Source organism: Anser brachyrhynchus (assembly GCF_964034855.1).
Source record: "Anser brachyrhynchus genome assembly, chromosome: 1".
Taxonomy (NCBI): Eukaryota; Metazoa; Chordata; class Aves; order Anseriformes; family Anatidae; genus Anser; species Anser brachyrhynchus.
This window is the reverse complement of record NC_137694.1, coordinates 121524034-121543073: the sequence shown is the minus strand read 5'-3', so window position 1 is coordinate 121543073 and position 19040 is coordinate 121524034. Positions and strand designations below refer to the sequence as shown.

Genomic DNA, 19040 nt, shown 5'->3' with positions numbered 1-19040 from the left:
TCATTAGCTGATGCCCCCGGTTTTTCTTCTCTTCAGGGAAGTCCACTGAGAATTTATTGCTGAGCATTAATGAATTTTTAAACCGTCAGGGAGTAATGTAAATAAGTGGGATCCCTGGTTGTCACACAGGCGTTATTAGGTCAAAATGCATGCGCTGGAATTGCTGCTTCAAGTAGGGGGTAAATCTTCACGTGCAGCTATACAAGTGACAGAGCAGCTCGCTGCTCTGAATCTCCCCTGCATCTGAAGTCCAGCTTTTGTCCAAGCCCTCGCCCCACTGAGGACTCATCAAGGACTTGGAGGGGGAAGAATACGTCTCTGTTCCTCTCCTGATGGATATTTGCAGCTCCCTGCCCTCCCACCTGCACAGTGGGTGACTTGCACAGGCACCGTGATGTTTAAGCAGAGCAGACATGCTCCTTGCCGGCCAGACAGGTGTTTGTGCCATTTCCCCAGTGCTGTACTCACAAAATCACCCCCTTCCACCAAAGCCCAGGGATTTTTTCCCATTCCTACAGTAATTGTAGGCAATAGCAATGGTATTTAGTGATAGCTACAAGAGCCAAATACAGCGTGGTTTAGTGAGTATTAACTTCAATTTTTTTATTTTGTTAAAACCCTAAGCCTTTTAAACAGAACTAGTTATTACCTTTACGAACATAGAAAAAAAAATTAAAGCTGCAGGTTTAATGATGAGATCAATTCTAGGAAAACTTCTCTCCAGCACTAAGGTTCATTTGTCCAACACCAGTGTCTGCTTTTGTTTGCTTTTTGCCTTTTACAGAGGAAAAAACACCTTTCCTGCTCCAAAATAGATAATCATGCATGAAAATCAGGCATGTTAAATATCACAAGCAAGGACTGATGTGCCCAGGTGCCTGAAGTCCAAATAAAAGAGTCACATTAATGTCAATGTGCTTTGGATCATTAGCTCTTAAGCCTCTAACGATGTTCCCTAATGACCCTACTGCTCTTCCTCCTCCATCAGACTCTCTCTAACCTGCAGGAGCTGTGATAACTTTTCAGGGGTTTGCTGTAAGAGAGCCTTTGAAAAAAAACAACCATGCAAGTATACCAGTAATATATAAGAGACATTACCCGTTGGGAGCCTGGAATGTAATTTATAGGAGGTTGTATCCACAATATTCATTATGTGAAGGCTCAAGTTCTTATTCATTTTTTATTTCATTCATTTATTCTGCTACAGGGACAAGAATAAAAAAGAACACCTGTCCCAAGATTAAGACAACTTGCCATTAATTTAAAACTGCAATATAGATGCTGGTTACAACATCAGCACATCCCCCTCCCCTCACACACACGCTGCATATACTAAACAGCAGTCAGCATTTTCTCCTGGACAGGTCCAAGGCTGGACCAGCATCATGACACTGCCTCTAGCCTTCCCCCTGGGTGAGATTTGGTGCCCATGCACTTTGCTCTGCACTGGCAGAAAGCTCCCTTCTCAGAATCCACTACAGGGGTAACACTCACTTTGTTTCAAGTCTGTCAGCTCATCTTCCACTGCCCTATTGACATTAATCCCTGTCCTCCAGGCCCTATGCATACCCCTATACGGCCTGAGGGGTCGTTGCTCAGACACTCTTCCTGCTTACACCAGGGCAACCTCAGCTGCCATGTGGAGAAATTGCTCTGAGTTTAGCGGGGAGCTGAGCACATCCCTCCGAGCTGACTGTTGTTGCAAGAACACAGAGAAAACTTGTCAGACTTGCTGGATTTAGGAAATTGGTACTTTCCATTTGAGTCATGTGCTAGAGAGTCCTCAAGCTATTCAGAGGGTTGATAAATTAGCTTACTCATTTGTGATACATCCTAGAACATGGTCCTAGCAATAGGACAGAAGTTGTTGGGTCTTTCACATTTGGCATAACCTCTGCCTGTCTGGACTCTTCGTGCATTTTGGTCCCACAGGGAGCACCAAAAGCATCCCATTTATTTTACAAGGTGCGTCTGTCTTGCTGCCTTCTGATTCGGATGCTGCACAGACACAGACAGCCAGGGAACAAGGCTTTCTCAGCACGGGTCTGGGAGAAAGCATGCAGCACCACAGGACCGACTGAGGCCAAGAGGATCCTCATGCTGGTATCCAGAAAAGGCACAAGAAAATTCTTCACAGAAGGAAACTGCCAGTAAGTGAGTCAGCAGAAAATGTTTAGCTGACTGCCCGGCTGCTGACGCAGCATCCACTTTCAGTCACCTTGGGGAGACGTCGGCGCAGCCAGCTCCAGGCACCTGGCGGGAGGCAGGCGCCCAACCTCAGCCTCCGCTCCCTGCATCGGAGGCATCCGCAGTGCGTGGAAGGAATTGCCCTCTAGAGGTGCTTTTCTTTCTCTCCCTTGAGAATGCTGGGCAACCAGCCTGGACTCTGGTCTTTAAGCAGGCACGGTTCACAGAGGTGACTCCTCCGTAAATCTCCAGAAGCTCAGTCTGAGAAATGGATGGGAACTCACCCTCTTGCAATAGTCCATCCTCGCGCTCTGAGGTCCTGGCTGGGCACCGCAGGAATCATTGTGCAATCAATATTATTAATGCTGGCAAACTGACTCTGGCTCTAAATATGCACACACCGAGAAAACAAAACAACAAAAGAGGTTTTTGCAGTAACACAACTTCAAAGCTGAAGTTGTAATCATACAGAAGCTAAGGAATGCAAATGTCTGGTAATCGGAGTAGTGTAACTCATCCATACAAATGTTAATTGTATTTTCTCACCATATATTACATTAACATTAGTGTCTCAGGTTCAAATTCTGCACTGATTTCTACAATTATGACTCACTTTTCAGCTAAGGGGAATATCCATGACAATCAGCATAGCAGGAGCAGGATTTTTAAAGGCCTACGTGAACATGTCATGTGTGTGTGATTTTCCCCATAGTATTTTTTGAACCCCCTGGCCAAAGCCCACAAAATGTGAAAGCGTGCTAGAGGTTACTTGGGTAATTTGGTTCCTGCAAGGTCTGTGACCATAGGAAGCTGTGACGACAGGAGATCTGCCACTGAAGAGGAAGATAGGTTGTTGAATGAGCTCAGCCACTGTAAGATGCTGGAGAACTCACACCAGAGAGATCACCTTTCTAAACCAAGGCAGAAATCCCGCTCACCTCTCAGGTCCCAAAGCCAGACAAGCCTGACACACAGCTCCATGTATTTGCTCCCATCAGTGCCAATGTCCGCAGAACCGCTCTTTAGTTGAACAGCGTTGTTAAGCAGGTGAAAACACATCATGATGTGTATTTTAATGTTCCAAATACAGCATCTATCCTAAAAGAAAGGTAAAATAAGCACCTGGGTTGCTTTGGGTGTACAAACTGCTGCCCTTCCAAACACTGTGACACTGACAACAGGGCGCTGGTGCTCCTGGGCTCTGGCACTCATCCCCACAGTGACGGCAGGTGGGACTGAGTGAGGGGCACTGCCTGGATAAAATGCACTTGTGTGGAAAGCAGTGGGCTGGACAGATGCTTTGCCTTACCTTCATGCACGGGAAGACTTTCCCCACCTGCTTTGGGTTTTGGTGTTCCTCAGGTGTAAGGTAAAGTACACGCAAAGAGTAAACTCTTGAGTCAATATGGTGTTAGTTAGCTGCAAAGGCAACAAAAAATATTGTGGGCTTCCACTCTGAGGGTTGTTTGGATAGACTTGCTTTTCCTAGGTTAAAAAAGGAGTACAGAATCAAAGCATGACTTATATGTCACAGCTACAGTCATTAGCAAGGTGCTATAAGCCAGAGGGTATTGTCTTTATTTTATTAGAAATAGCCCTATAAATGAAGTTTACTGCTACCTGTGTAAAAGAAAGGCTGTCTCCAATCCCCCTCCTCTTCCAACATAAAGGTCAGGGTGGTTGTGCTGGAGGTTTTGGTTGGTGCTTGTTCCTAATTTATTTTGCAATTCTGTTGCACCTTGCATTTGTAAATCCCCAAGAGATCCAAGCAAATGTGCACAACTCTCAGAAGATCCCTGTGGGGGGGTCTGTTTTAGTATCTCCAGCTCTGAAGTGGCTGAAGTGAAGTACGTCAAGAAGTGGTGCGGCCTGTCCCTGAGCAGGCCGGTGACAGACCCAAGACCAGAGCGTAGGAGTCCCTTTGCCCAGATGGACCCATCCTTTACTGCTTTCACCTGAATGTTTTCCCCTTGAGTTTTTAGTCAGTTCTACCCCACAAAATGCTTTACATTTGGAAAAGAGAACGAGGTATGAAGCCCTGCTTGTAAAATGTACTCGCGTTTTTCCTGATCACAGGCTTGTTATTCCTTCTGCCATGAGTCACTGCTGCTAGGGTGGCCCAGTTTACCCTCCCTCGGCCCCTGCGTTATTAGTGACAACGCGAGTGACTGCGCCAAGACGATGCTCGTCTGCCGCGGGATGTTCTCTTTGTACCAGCCTTCTCCTCTGTTTTGACATCTGCGAGTGTTCTCCTCCGTTAATAAGCAGACGGAGACCAAATTTCAAAGGTACTTACTGCCTGCAGTGACAATGTCAGGCGAAGTATGGGTGCTGTGTTTTATACACCAGGCCCACAGGTAAATAACATGGGGGTGGCATGAACCTTCACTCAGCCAGACACATTACCCAGGCTGCAGCCTCACTTTTAGCCTGCTTTCCAAGGAAAATGAGGTTTCCACAGCTGTGTGTATGTTCATTCTTCCTTCCCGTGACTTCTGAGCCCATTAGCTGATTTCTGCAGAGTTTGGGAGCATGAGAGATGTCTCAAACACAGTAAGCGCTCCGAGTCTTTTCAGGCCAGGCAACTGAAGAGACCTCACTAATTCCCCAGTGGGAAGGAGGCCACCCTGTGACTCAGTCTGTCATGGACACCACAAATCCACAGGGATTTGCTCACTCTGGAGACCCAAGCTGATATCACACAAGACCGCATCTGCTCACGTGCTCACGACATAAACCCCAAGCAGACCTGCTCCCGTGAACTTTTATATGTGCAAGCAGGTCTGTTCTCATGAGTAATCCCGCCCTTGGGCAAGAGGCAAGAAGTGCTCAGACACCCTGGTGCTGCTCGGGAGGATTTGTTTGAGGAAGCCTGAGCCTGGGGAGATGCAGCTGACGGAGCTCGCAGGCTGTCGTGGAAAGGGAGAGCCGAGGCTGTGAGGGAGAGGGAGCAGAAACACCTCAGCGATAGATCAACCTGGGGAAAAAGAAAAAAAAAAAAAAAGAGAGAGAAAAGAAGCTGGATTTGCTAATTCACTGAAGGTGGCCAGGGAAACGTAGAAATGATTAAAAAAAATCCCTTAGGTCAATAACCAGCCTGTCTTTGGAGAGACACAAGGACTTCAGTGGGTGTAAGTTTAATTAAGCCAGCCAAAAACTGAAGGGAAAATTAGAAACCATTTCCAACAATGCTTTACAAAACCTTCCCATCGAAACAGAGACATTAATTGAATGGGAGCTGTGCTGCACTTTGATACACGAGCCCCAGCCCGGGGTGCCTCTTGCTGCAGAAAGCAGCATTGTGAGGATTCATTTAGCAGCAGCAATCTCTCACTGTTATCCTTTCCTCGTTGGCAAACATCAGCTCCCTCCCTCTTTTTTTATCTTCTTTTTTTTTTTTGTCTCTCTTCAATTAAATGTTTAATTAAAGTAGCATGACTCCCTTTCATTTGGAAAAGTAATTGAGGACACTAGCATGTAAAAAATGTGCTGAGAAGCGAGCTGAAGTGCTCGCAGCACAGAGCACTGGGAAGGCCTGCAGAAATGCCGCCCCTCCTTCACTTTGGTGCCACATCAAATTGCCGTGATGGTGAGGCAATACAGCTGCCGGTACATCTGGAAGGAGCTGATAAACATGGGTTTGGTTGGGTCTGAAGCATAAGTCCAGGGCAGTTGTTTGTTTTCTTTTCTTTTTTTTTTTTTTTTTTTAATCCTGAATGGTCAGCTCGGTGCGGCTGGGGGGAGAAAAGTGATGTTCACAAAGATCCATTTTTGGTCAGTTTTCCTGTAGAGACCCAGGAGAGCTTGTTGAGTTCCTGATAAACAGGCTGGTTGTAGGCTGGTGCCTAATAAGGATTTTCTGCTGCATCTTGTAGATCAGCCTTTGTCATGTTGCATGAAGTATCACCACCCTGACACGTTCCAGCACCAGAGAATGCCTCTGCTCTGGCTGCTCTTCTTCCCAATATCTTCATGAGGCCTTAGCAGAAGGTTTTATTGCACACATTGGCCATACAGTCCATTCCCAGATCAAAGGCACCCCAGTTAACTCTGACATCGTTGTTTTCTCAAGCAGGTTTAAAAGCAAAGTGCAAGAATTCCTCCTTTTCTGTAAATGGGAGGAATTTCCCAGAATTTGAGCCTTAATGCCTCCTGAATTTTCTATACCAGTAATAGTACATCTTTCTTCACACGTTTTAAAGGAGAAATCTTTGAGTTTGTATCTTTTTCCCTGCCATCCTTAATTGTTGGCCAGTGTCTCTGGCACACCTGTGCACACCAGAACATTTCTGCCCTCTGAAGTACTGCAGCGATGGGGAGTTGCTCTTCATAGGCTGTGCTTGGGGCTGTTTTTAACCCGCTCTTTCCAATGTCGATGAAAGTTTGTGGAGCACCCAGGCTTGACTGATGGAGGCCAAGAACAAGCCAGCTTGATTCATTACGGGAACAGTACATGTGCATGTCTGATTGATAGGGGAGGGCTTTGAAGTGAGCCTGGGTCAGCAGCCAAGCCCAGGGCCCCTCTGGCAGAGCAGGCATGAAGTGAAGGCCAGCAGCCCACCTCCCTTCTCGGCACACCTTGGCCTCGAGGCCAGCCTTCTGGGGCCAGCACCAGCTTCCCACAGCACCAGCACCTCACTGAACTCAGTGCTGGGTGCAGCAGGGAAGCTGTTATCACGGTGGGAAGGTTTTTTGCTCCCTGTGCCTCTCTGGATGCTCATTTGAAAGATGGGCTGGGCTTAAGCTGACGGTTTCTAGTGCTTAGTGCTCAGAGTGCAGCTGGTCAGAAATTTTCTGGCATGCTCGTCTGGCATAGAAAAAGCTAACACACCAGTATCAAAACACACTGGAAACATGTCAGTTTTGATGAGATCCTCCTGGGAAAGAGGCATATTCGGGATGGCATCCCCCCTGCCAAGTATGGCTTGAAAGCCTGCCTACCTCAGGCCCCAGCAGCCCACCTGGCAGGCTGGGGATGGAGGCTGCCAAGCCCCCGGATCCCTGGCAGTGGCAGTTCCCGGGGCTTCCCTTCTGCCGGGCTTCCTGGCCAGCCACCGAGCCCAGGGAATGCTCGGGAGTGCTCTGTCTTTACACATTTTTCCTTCTCTTTTGGAATCAGTCTTGATCGAGGCTTGTTTATTTGGCTGGTGTTTTTTTGGTGTTGTTTGCGTGTTATTATTTGGTTCCTTTTTAACTGAGAATTTCCCAGAACTCAGGAAGAGCAGTTCCTAGTCATCCCCTAAGCAATAACCTCTTGTACGAGGAGTCTGGACATCTTGCAGATGTTTGTGCGTCCTGTAATGCTTCTCCTCCTCAGGAGGAAGGTCCCACAGGGCAGACCCACCACCATCCCAACATCTCCTGGGGTAATGTCACACTCCTCTTGCATCCTGGCCAGAATGAGGACCTTCTGGCAGACACAGTGCTCCAAATTTCTGCTCACAGGTACTCTGCACACGTTATTCATTGTAGACCAATTAGTGGATTTTGAGGAGATGCAGGGAAATACTTAAAAGGTGTTCTGAGGCATTCCCATTTCAGAGTTGAACACAGTTCAAGGGTCTGAAGTACATCTCAGTGAGTGTCTCCTGGCTCTGCCCATGGGGTGGAAAGTGGGGCCAAAGCAGGGAATGAAAGTCTAAGCTGGAAGATGGAGCATCTTGGAATGGAGTCAAGACCTCCTGGAGATGCCAGCAGGATTTCCCCTTTGGTCAACCCTAAGGGGTCATTAGGTGATGTTTCTTTCTTGGCACAGTTGCAAACATGGTCTGTTGCCCCTGTTACGCTCTGCTAGCGTTGTTTTCCCAGTGACTTCAGTGTTGATCTAACATAGCTGTTGCCCCTTATTCCCACTCTGAGAGGAGATATAATCTAGGCCAGGCCTGTTTTCCATTAACATTGAACTTGCAGCACGGGCACTTTCTCTGGCGCCATTCACACAGGGGCAAGGAGGCAGCCAGGAGGGCTGGCTGCTGCCTCTGTTTCTTCTGCTGGAGCATAAGCTTCTCCTTGGAGCTCCGTCGCCTCTCCCAGGGGACGGCAGCTAATTCCTCCACACCCCTGCGCAACGGAGCCGCTCTTCAGAAGAGACTTCCAATCATGACAAATTATCTGTGCTGATTTTGTGACATGAACTGTTACCCATTAGGGAACGAACTGACACCAATAAATTCATTTCACTTACAACCTCACACTGTGCATGAATTGAAGTTCTAGAGGTGAAACACATAAATTTGCCAGGTGGGCAGACGCACAGCTTCCCCCTAAGACTGTGCACTTCACCTTTGCTACGTGCGCTGCCTCTGCTAGGCCAGCCCAACATTAATTTTGCATAGAGTAGATTTCTCCCATACTGTGCATGGTCCGTGTGATTTATCCTTGCCTCAAGTAGCTGTATGAATATCCTTACTGCAGAACAAACTACTGGCTCTGTCTTTGCCAAAATAAAAACTTCAAACCCAAACGCAGCCTTTTTGTCTTTCAAGATAAGAACAGCTAGTATCTGCATAGCATCTTCTGACTTCCAGGCTATGCCGAGTCAGTAATTAATGTCTTCCTTACATCCTGGTGGGGCAAGAAAGCGAGCATTATTTATTAGGCGGAAAGGAGTTTCCATATGTGCAGATCTATGTCTCAGTCATTCTGGTGGTGAATTCATCAAACCTTTCCAGCAGATAGGGCCCTCATTCTCCCCAAACACTCTGTCTGTCAAGTGGCTGAAAGTTTCAGTTGTTTACCCAAATGATAATCTCACAGTCCCCTGGCCAAACACAACCTTCCAAGCAATTAGTTAAAAGCCTCTTGTCATCTGATTCCGCAGAGGCAGGGTTATAAAAAACAGGCTTTCCAAAAGGGGCAGACGCAAGTACATACAGAGACAGAGAGGAATGCAGTGCTTCTGTGCCTCTGTTCCCAAGATCTCCTGGTCAAAATGGGGACTCCATCAGGTGGTGTGGTATGGACACTGGGTGAAGGTGGTCCACAGCCTGGAGCACTCATTGTCACAAGCCATGTGTTCAGAAAGGGAAGGAAAGGTGCTGTGTCGAACTGACATATTTTCTGTAACCTGGCCAGATGAGTCATTAAAAGCATACGGTTCTTCCTGTGCTACAGATGGCACGTCTTGAATTTGTCTTCCCTTGCCTGCACGTTTTGACTAGCTGCTCTGAAATAAGGTTTTCTGGACATAAAGTGAAATAAGGGGTCTTGAGGATGAGGTCTCTTATCCTCTTTTCTTAAGAAAAGTTATAGGGAGGATTAGACATGTTCATGGATGACAGGTCCATAAACAGATATTAAAAGGAAAGAACAGACAGGGATGTGCCTTTCAGCATCCTTAACACACATACAGGTGTGGGTGTCAGGGGATGGATGAAGGGAACGGGGTCAGAGAGAGCGGGCAGGCCCACGTGTTCTTCTTAAATTGCTGCTTTTAAGACAGAGCACGGGGCATGAAGGACTGCTCGTCTGACCCAGCTGGGCTTTTTTTTTTCATGTTCTCATGTTAAAAGGAGAGGCTGAGAACAGCCTCCAGAAGCTGCGGGAGGGAAGACATGGCTTTGCTGGGTCTCCTAAGTATGGTAGACACTGGAAACACCTCCAGGGCTGCTGCTGGCTGAGCTGCTTCCTTTTTGCTTTCATCCAGCAATCACATATTTTCACATCCCTCTGAGGAGCCAGGCTTACCCCCAGCAACAGCATATAAAGGTCACATTCCTTGCGAATGTGAACCTGGGAAGAGCCAGTGCTTGGCAATGGGTCTGGTCAGGAAATGGTCTTTTTTTTTTTTTTTTAATATTTTGGCAAAAACATCAAGCATCGTGATTTGGGAATACTGTCTAAATGCATCACAGTAGTTGCTGCTTAGAAGCTTTATTCCTCTCTTCACTTGTATATTCTGTCCCTGCTTGAACTTCATTAATTCAATGAAACAAACCTTATTTTTGGTCAGCATCCTGTTGACCCCCCTGTAACTGCAGGAAGCTCTTCACTACGAACGTTGTCTCTCTCTTCAGCCATAGCTTGTCAGCTCCGCAGAAGAGACTGTCGTCTCCTCTCTGCCTGGAAAGTGTTTATCCTGCTGTCATCAATAAAGGGGACAGACTGGGAATGGGTAAGGTGCCCAGGAGGATCTCCAGGGGAGAGATCAAACCCCAGGCACACCTCTGAATGCCAATTTCCCCAGAGCCCTTCTGTTGCACAGGAGAGGGGGGAACACATTGCAGCCCCAACCCGACCTTCACAGAGGTGAGGGAGGGCTGCTCCACTCCTGCCACCTTCGCCACCCACACAGAGCAGCAGCACCCCAGCTCATGCTTTGGGTTGCGGTGGTGTCCCCAGGTCCAGACACCCCTAATGCAGCCACACATTAAGACAAAAATGAAGGCACGGTGGCTGGGAGCTTGCAGGCCCTCACACAACCCACTGCTGCTCTCCCCTCTGTCCTCCCTCCTGCATCGCCCCGTCTCACCACTGGTCATCCTTTACCCTTCCCCAGCCTGCCTCTCCATGGCCAAAAGGGTCGGGATGCTCAGGCAGGTGCTCTTCTGTGCCTTCGGGGTCAGCCCCTGGCTACGACAGAGGCTGCTCAGGGGGGAGCAGGGAGAAAGCAAGGAAAGCCATGTTCCTCTGCACCATCGGCTGCAGGCAGGGCCTGCTCACGTTGGAGCCCCGGCGCATGACGGATCTCACTCCAGTCTGATTGTTTTATAAAAATCTGTTCCAGCACCTGTCCAGAGCCACGATCACATCTTCAGTCATGTGGCCAAATGCCTTCTAGTTTTAATCATCTGATCAAATGCCCTAGCGAAGCAGCCATTTGTTCAAATGATTGAAAGTTTGTCATTTGACCAAATTACTAGTCTGGCAGGATGACTAACGGGTTATGCCACAATGTCAAATTCTATTAATGTCACACAAGAGAAGACAGGCGAGTAAAGTAAGGGTTAAGGGAGGAAGTTTGTAGAAGTGTTTCTTCCCTAGCCACACAGCCCCCCCACATAAGTGTGGTCCTGGCTCCGGGCCTCCTCAGGAGGTAGGTGGCACCGGCCCTCCGGGTGGTCGGAGGGGCGCCATGGGGACATCCCTCAAAACTTGGGGAGGATGGTTTATGTCACTGAAGGAACACCAAGCTGCAGGATCGGAGGAGAAAACTGGAGCTGGATTGTCCACCTGGACTTCAGATGAGGGCTGCTGCTACTGGGACTTAATGGAGGAAACCTGGCCAAGCCATCAGCCACGTGCTGCAGGTCAGCGGGAGCAGCCCTGCTCGCTCCCAATGCCACCAGTGTCACCATGCTCTCACTGGCTGGGTCACTGGGTATCACTTCACTCACGCCTTCCCCTTCACATTTCTGGAGCTGCGTTTCTTAGAGGCAGGGAAAGGAGGGGTGGGGGCGGAAAGACTAAACGCGGCGGCTGGGGGAGGCGAGGTCTGACAGCAGCCATATAAGGGGGTATTAACCTTTCATAAACCTGCTCTCTGGCCTGTGACTGGAACCAGGGAATAAATATCACTCCTGTAGCCAGTCTCCTACGTGCAGCGCAGCTGTTCTGGCACGCACTGCTTTCCTGCGAATTGCAGTTACATTTACAGGGTGTTAGCGCAGAGGTGAGAGGGATTTGGCTGGCGTTAACGAAGCGGCAGACCTGAAGCACGAGGCCAGGACTGAGGAACAGACTTCCCTTGCCTTTCACAAAGGGTTCGCCATGGGCATTTCAGGTGAGCGATGGCCTTCATGCACCCATCCCCGTGTGGCAGGCGGTGTGAGGAGCAGCCCCACCTCTGCTCCTCCCTGCTGGGGAGGCGTTGGGTCTGATTTCTGCCCCGGCCCTCCCTGCTGCCCAGCTTCTACAGCAGACTCTGGAGCTTACAATACTCTGTAGGTGTTATATATCCTTTGCACTCCTACGTGTACTTGAGGACTCGGTGTACTAAGCCTGCAAAATTATATATACACGAGCGCGGAGCAAGCTGGTGTTGCGAAGACCCATATTGGTCATAAAAAGATTGCCAGTTTGGCCTCAGCTTGAGGTAAATGTCTTGAGCAAACCCATTAGGTATTCTGTGTATACACAATGGGTTTGATTTGGGATGTATTTATGCTCAAGAATATTATGTATTCTCTTTATACACCATGCAAGGTTAAATTTTTTTGAAAATTTATATTTGCTTTTTATCATACAGACACACCAACGATTTATGGCCAGACCTGCTGAATCTGACTCTATTTGAAAATGCCAATTTATTCTTGATTAACTCCAGAAGTGCTGGAGATCATTAATTCACTCACACTACTAATGTATTTAGGAGCTAGACTCGAAAAAGTTTAGTTAAACCATTGTAGAAGGGGCATTTCAGAAAACAGATTTGGCCTGTGATAGACATAAGGGCCAATGTAGAAATCTGCCTTCATGTTGCAACTCCGTGTTGGGGGCACTTAGATTTATAGCTGTGATTTGGACCGGTCCCTAATCAGTTCCTAGACAGCACTTTTTCATCAGCTGTTTTGACAGCACCAGGAAGGTCAGGGCCGTAAATCCTTCCTTTCTGGGTGTGGGGAGCCGAGGCAGGCTGTGCCTCCCCCACGTTAGCAGCAGAGCTGGGGACAGAGGCCGGGCCTCCTGGTGTGGAGGCCAACCCCACTCCTGGCCTCCCCAGGGCACTGTGCCCCTGCCACCCCCTCGCAGGAGCTCAGCTGCCGAGGAGCCAAGCTTGCATGAGGACACTAATAAAGTGCACTGCATGCTTTCCAGAGCTGGCTGGGTCAGCTCGGAGCAGGAGGCCAGCCTGGGACATCAGCACAATTCTCCCTTACCCAGCACACTTCCCCTCCTGTTCTTGCTCCTTCCCATATTCCCTCGTTTCCACCCCAGAAAAATGAGATCTGCTGTGCAAACCAAGTGAAGTTGTCCTTTGCGGGATGAAAATCAGCAGAGGGGATGCTGTTGTTGGCGTGCAAGGCAAGAGCTCCTCAGCAAGGTGCCCCAAAGCTAGACTTTAACTGCTATATTTAGCCATCTACATAAGCCACCCCATTTTCAGCACTGTGGATTTTTGTTTCTAACTTTACACAAGCTTAGCTAACACTGTGTAGGTGGTTCTGAGCTGCAGAGTGCTCCGGTTTGGACTCAGTCCAAAAAAGACACTAAGCAGTGACTTTCACTCCTGGGCCACCTCTGGGGTTCTTCCCCTTCCACCAAACGCTGCAGAGCTTCCAGAAGCATCCTCTGCTCCTCACGGTTCCTGAAGTCCCCCTGGTCCTTCCCATCTCCTGGAGCTGCTGGGAGCCACCCACTCCTCTCCACAGGCTCACAGCATGGCTGAGGTTGGAGGGGACCTCTGGAGATCCTTTGGTCCAACCCCCCCTGCTCGAGCCGAGGACAGGCTGCCCAGGACCACATTGCCTCACATCCTTGCACAAGCTCATGACACGGAGGGGGATTTGCCTTCCCCCTCCAAAAGGGACGCCCAAATCCTCCTTCGTCGCCTCTCTGAAGCCCTTGCAGGACTGAAAGGTCAGCAGGAAAGTTTGGTGCCACATCAGAAATACCTGACGTGCTCATGGCCAGTGGTAGTTGACAATTACTTCTGCCTGACTTTTTTGGTCCGGACTGCTGTCTGCTTGTCTCTGGGGAGAGCTCTTGTGATGGCGATTTGATTCACTGTGCTCTGTGCTGGCAGCCTCCACTTGCCCAGCAAATGCAGGAAGTACAATAAAAAACCCAATCCGCTCGTGTGAAATGATATACGCACATCTGTTTAGATTATGATATTGCAAGCCTTTAAGCACTGCTGCCGAATGAGGATGGGACAAAAATATATGGCTCAGATACCGAATGTTTCAAATAATGCACAATTTGCATTCCCAAATTAAATGCTATCTTAGTCTGTTGCTACCAGAGGTGGCAAACCAGCCTGGCTGGACTTTGTAACATCTTCATGGCAGCATGGTACAATTCTACCTAGCTTATCAACAAAGAAATTAGTATTTGATGTAACAACAATATTTGTCTATCGCATACAGCATTGTGAAATGTATCAGTCAAGGAGAGTTCCCACAGAACAGCTCAGCACTTAGCTCAGTGCAAAAGCTGTGGGAGGGTATGAATTATTATGAGTATTTTTAATCAAGTAGCAGATACAGTTGGTGCAGTCAGGGTTTTCAGAGAAGCTCAAGCTCCTGATAAATATGTCACAATCAGTGATAACTTTGCCAAGTCCTTTAATATCCAACAGTCCCAGTCACTGCCGCCTGATTCCTGCAAAATGTGGGAAGGAAGAGCAAATGCCAGTAAAATTGCTTTGTCTCTTTCAAACCCGGACATAATCCGCCTCAAGGGTAAATGCATGCAGTCTCATCACCCTCTGGAGGATGCAGAATAGGTTCTTTGTTTACCTTGTTCCCATCCAAAGGTTTTACCCCTGTAAAAGGCTGCTCCTATCCGATTTCCTGAAATGATTTAGAAGACACCCACCCTGGGTTGCAATGCCCCTGTGTCCGCCCATGATAAAGTTTGCAGTTTCTCAGCCTCGCTGGCATAACCTTTTGCCACTTTACCAGGTCTGCATAGCATCCCCAGCACGTTCAGCTTCAGCAACACCAGTATATCATTACACTTCTTTGAATTTACCTGACAAGGACAAAGGGAAGCACCCAGAATGTTGCTGAGCCCCACAGCCTCACAAGGTGACCACCAGGAAAGCGGAGAGGGAGGGTGGCTGGAAGGACACAGCAGTGCCCACGAACCTCCTTGGCCTTTGAAATATTCAGAAACGGATTTTACTGGAATATACGAATTGAGACGTTTTCTTCAATGCAAAATCTGAAATTGCTGTGAGAGATTTTGTGTGGGGCTTGGCTCAGGGCAGTTTTCCAGATCACTAATACAGTTATCTCTGAGAAGTTTTGCAACACATGTTTTTTATCTGGCTAATGACCACTTCTTGGCCTCTGAAATCATGGGAAAAGGTTTTTGATTTTTACAATATTTCTTTTTTCTTTCTTTGTTCCTGCCTTTCCAGATACCTGCTATCACACTACAGATGAGCAGCAATCTCTATGAGCTGTGGAAGTAATGCAGGACTTGAGAAAGGGGGATAAGGCTTTAGAAGTCAAATGATCAGTTTGGGAGATCACCTGGGGAATACATAAAAAATCAGCTTAGTTTTGTCAAATATTACTTTTAAAGGAAATGTAGGGGAGGAAGAGACTGAGGAAACCTCCTCCTACAAGGCATTACAAATCTGAGCTAAAGAATGACTGTTCAGTGAAACACATAGTAAATAAAATGCAAATCCTAAAATATGAAAAAAAAAATGTTGGTGTTGCCTCAAGACTGAGAAAGGTTGGCATGTGAGGAGCAGCAAAATCCCAGGAGTTATTTTCAGGCCAGGTGAACCTCAGGGCATGGGTAATCTGGGAAGAATGGTGCCACAGCCCAGTCTGCCAGCTTGCTGCTCTCCCAAAGCCCGACCAGCTTTCAAAATAATATTTTAAGTCTCTCTTTTCAGCTTTTTTTATCTGCAGCTGCAATGAGCAATCCTGAAATGACTGAGTTTTCCCTTCAAAACCATCTGTTCAGGGCACTGAACTAATCCTCTTCCAGGGGCACCACAGCCTGCACCCCTCAAACACTGCTGTCACCAGGCTCTCCAGCACCGTGGGTGCAGGATTAGTCCTGCAACGTGACCTCTGCCAGCGCCCTCTGCTCAGCACGCTCCGGGCTGATTTTCCACGGCCAGCAATGTCTTCAAGAGGAATTTCCTTTGACGCTTCCACTGGGGAAGAAAGCGCTGTCAAGAGGGCTTTAAAAAAGCAAAAGCGCCGCTGGCTGATGCATTTGCAGGAATCCCAGTGCGCAGGGGACACCACAGCTGCCAGAAAAAGCGAGCTGCCAAATCGGGATGCTTGCCTCCCAGGGTGGGCTGGGGGCATTCGGGATGGGGATTCACAGCCTGGCAGAGGAGGGCTTAGGGCATTCAATTGCACCATGACGAGGAGAGATGGTGGGGGCAGCATAGTGCTTTTGTGGGATTGGGGCTACGGGGTCAGCACCTCGGCCGCATGGGGCTGGGAGGGGAAAATTCGCTGAGAAGAAGCTGAGGCGGGAGAGGAGAAAAGAGCAATGTGTGCTAAACAGGAGCTCAAAGTGCAAAAGTAAGACAAGGAAATATTTTATATCTTTTATTAACCCACCTGAAACAGCAGGACAGAGAACATTATTGAGAAATAGCCGCGCTGGGAAAATCTGCAGACCTTTCCTTCTGGCCCAACTCCACCGGTGGCAGCCATGCAGATGAATTAATGGCTCTGGTATCTAACCCCGGCCGTTGCTGTAGCGATTCGGAAAACAAAACTCCAGGTGTCCTGGCTGCCTCGCAGAGGTGCCGTGACCCACAGCATCCTGCGCCCGGCTCGCTCTTGCTTTTAAGGGAAAAGGGGTCAGCAGCCAGGCCGTAGCGGCACTCACCTGGTGGTAGCAGCTCTCTGGAGAGGTTACCGGTGACGGGAGCGTTGGTGGTGGGTTTGGGAGAGGAAGTCAGACCCTCCTGGCCCCGGTTTCCCCATCCCCGCCAGTTCTCACCAAGGCTGCCGCAGCAGAGTGCAGTGGTTCACAGTGTAAAGGGCGGCTTTTTGTAGGAATAGGTCTTTGGGATGAATAGCAGAGGTGGGTGAGCCCATCTCTCGGGGAGTGAGTGCAGCCCTCGAGGTCACTCCCGCCCTTGTCACGGCTGGGCTCGTGGCGGTGACCGGCCCCGTTCCCGTGTCACGCAGCGCCTATAACTCACGGAAATAAAGCACGCCCAACACCCCTCCGAGACAAGTATTCTATATGAAAATTTGGTTTATTACTGTCAGATCCACAAATCTGGATCCGCTGTGTAATTCTACCGGCGTCCATCAGTCAGACAGACACGTTTAATGAGAATGAGGATTTATACCGCTACTTCCCATATTGGCTGCTGCCGAAGTGCAATTGACAGTCGGAATCTTCTGTTGCCAAGAAAATTGTCCCTGAAAGGGCGCCCACACCTTGATATTTTGGGAGAGCAAAGCCACAGATAGAGGTGTGCCTCTTTGGTGGATGCAGCTCTCCCGTGCTGGATCCAGAGTGAGGGTATTTGTTCAGCGTAGGCAGGCGGGGATACGCAGGCAGGCAGCGGAATAGATGGAAATGTATAATGGATGATCTCGCTCGATGCTTGGGAATGCATATTCCCTGGTCTTCTCAGGAAGCAACATGTTTGATTTCCTCCAGCTATTTTTTTTTAAAGTGCTGTGTTGCGAATATTGACACGTTTAGATGCATTTGCATCAGCTGTAGCTGCGGGGGCAGGGGAGGCTTCTCAAAATGCGCGTGGGAAGCCAGGTGCCTGGATCTCATAACAGTACCACCGCTGAAAATCCCCTTTTCCCTCCATCCTTCCCCACCCTTTCTCCACAAATCGTTGCCACCTTCCTGGCTGCTACACAGAAGTCAGTGAGCGTAAGAAGGAAGAGGCGCGATGTTATTTCAGGACCTGGAAAGGTCTCTGTAGCCCAGCTCTCTCTCTGCACGGTGCGTTCTTATCACACTTTGCATTAAATTCACTCCCCTTGGGATTGTCCCACCATGACACTAAAGCCTTCAGCCCCATATCCTTCAGCCCCATGCGACTGCATGTTCACATGTGTGACTTCCAGCTGCGACCAGGATAACCACCTTCATGCCTTGGTTACACGGCATACACACGCAATGGCAGTGTGCATTTCCCTGAACAAAGAGGGAGTTTGTGTTTCAGCAGAGAAAGTGTTTGGGGAAGACTATGCCTTTGTATTAAATTCTGCCTCCCTTCTGATGAAACCAGGCACCTTGAGCCTTTCAAGAATCAAAAATTAAAAGGGGGCTGGAAGCCTTCCTTTTGAAATCATCCTAGTTGCACATTTTGCTCAGTGTCTGAATTTAGTAACAGTTTCTCCGGAGTACAGAAATTTTGGTTGCCTGGATTTTGAGCGAGACGGGAGACTGAGAAAACAACCTTCCCATCCAAAGTCAGTTTGGGCCAGGATCACATTCTTTCTGCTGACAGACAGGTTTCCTGGCTTTGAACAGAGTTCTTTGCATATACATATATTCTTCCTGCTTTAAGAAGGAGCAGAGGTCACAGGGAACCAAAATATATATATATATAATGCATTGGATAAGACCTGTCAACGCTTACAGTTTAATCTGATGCTGAGACAGATTATATGTGTGTTACTGGAAACAAACAACCAAACAAACACATATATGTCCCCTACAAAGAAAATGCCATTTTTGCAGCTCATCAGGTATGCCTTGTGGGTGGGAACTAGCCTGGACCACCTTCTGCAGTCAGCTGTCTCTGACAACTCGGTGCTGGTGGTTCTAGGACAATGTCACTGCTGAAATGCTGAAATGGCAAAAGCCCAGCCTTGAAAGTACTGAGCATCCTCATTTCCCTTTGATTTAAATGGGAGATGAAGGCACACAGCACCTTCCAGGATCTGGCCCTGTATCAGCAGATATTGGCTGATCTTCTCTGACTAGCTGTCAGGACTGTCTTTTTATTCCCTTTTTCTTTTTTCTCTTTCTTTTTTTTTTTTTTCAAGGCAGGGATTTGTCTATGTTTTCAATTTTGCAAAGGCAAACTAAGGCAAAAGCTATTCTTCTGAAGACAGAGAAGAGAAACTGCAATTCCCTTTCCATCTGTGTTTTCAGTGTTTGCAGCTCTAAGGGTCCATACTAAGTGACCAGAAGGAAATTGGGATGCTATTCTAACAGTGGAGCAAATTATTCATCACAAACAGAGCTAATCGAGGCTGCAGGGCTGTAATCATTTATTACAGCTG

The 19040-nt window shown here is 48.2% G+C and overlaps 1 long non-coding RNA gene across 1 annotated transcript; it reads right to left on the bottom strand.

Moving 5' to 3' along the window:
• Positions 1-484: 484 nt before the first annotated feature.
• Positions 485-17809, bottom strand: LOC308188567. Its single transcript, XR_013945594.1, has 3 exons — positions 16386-17809; positions 3126-3285; positions 485-2572 (listed from the first exon to the last, which is right to left on the bottom strand). It is a non-coding gene; the product is annotated as an uncharacterized lncRNA (long non-coding RNA).
• Between the last annotated feature and the right edge of the window lie 1231 nt (positions 17810-19040).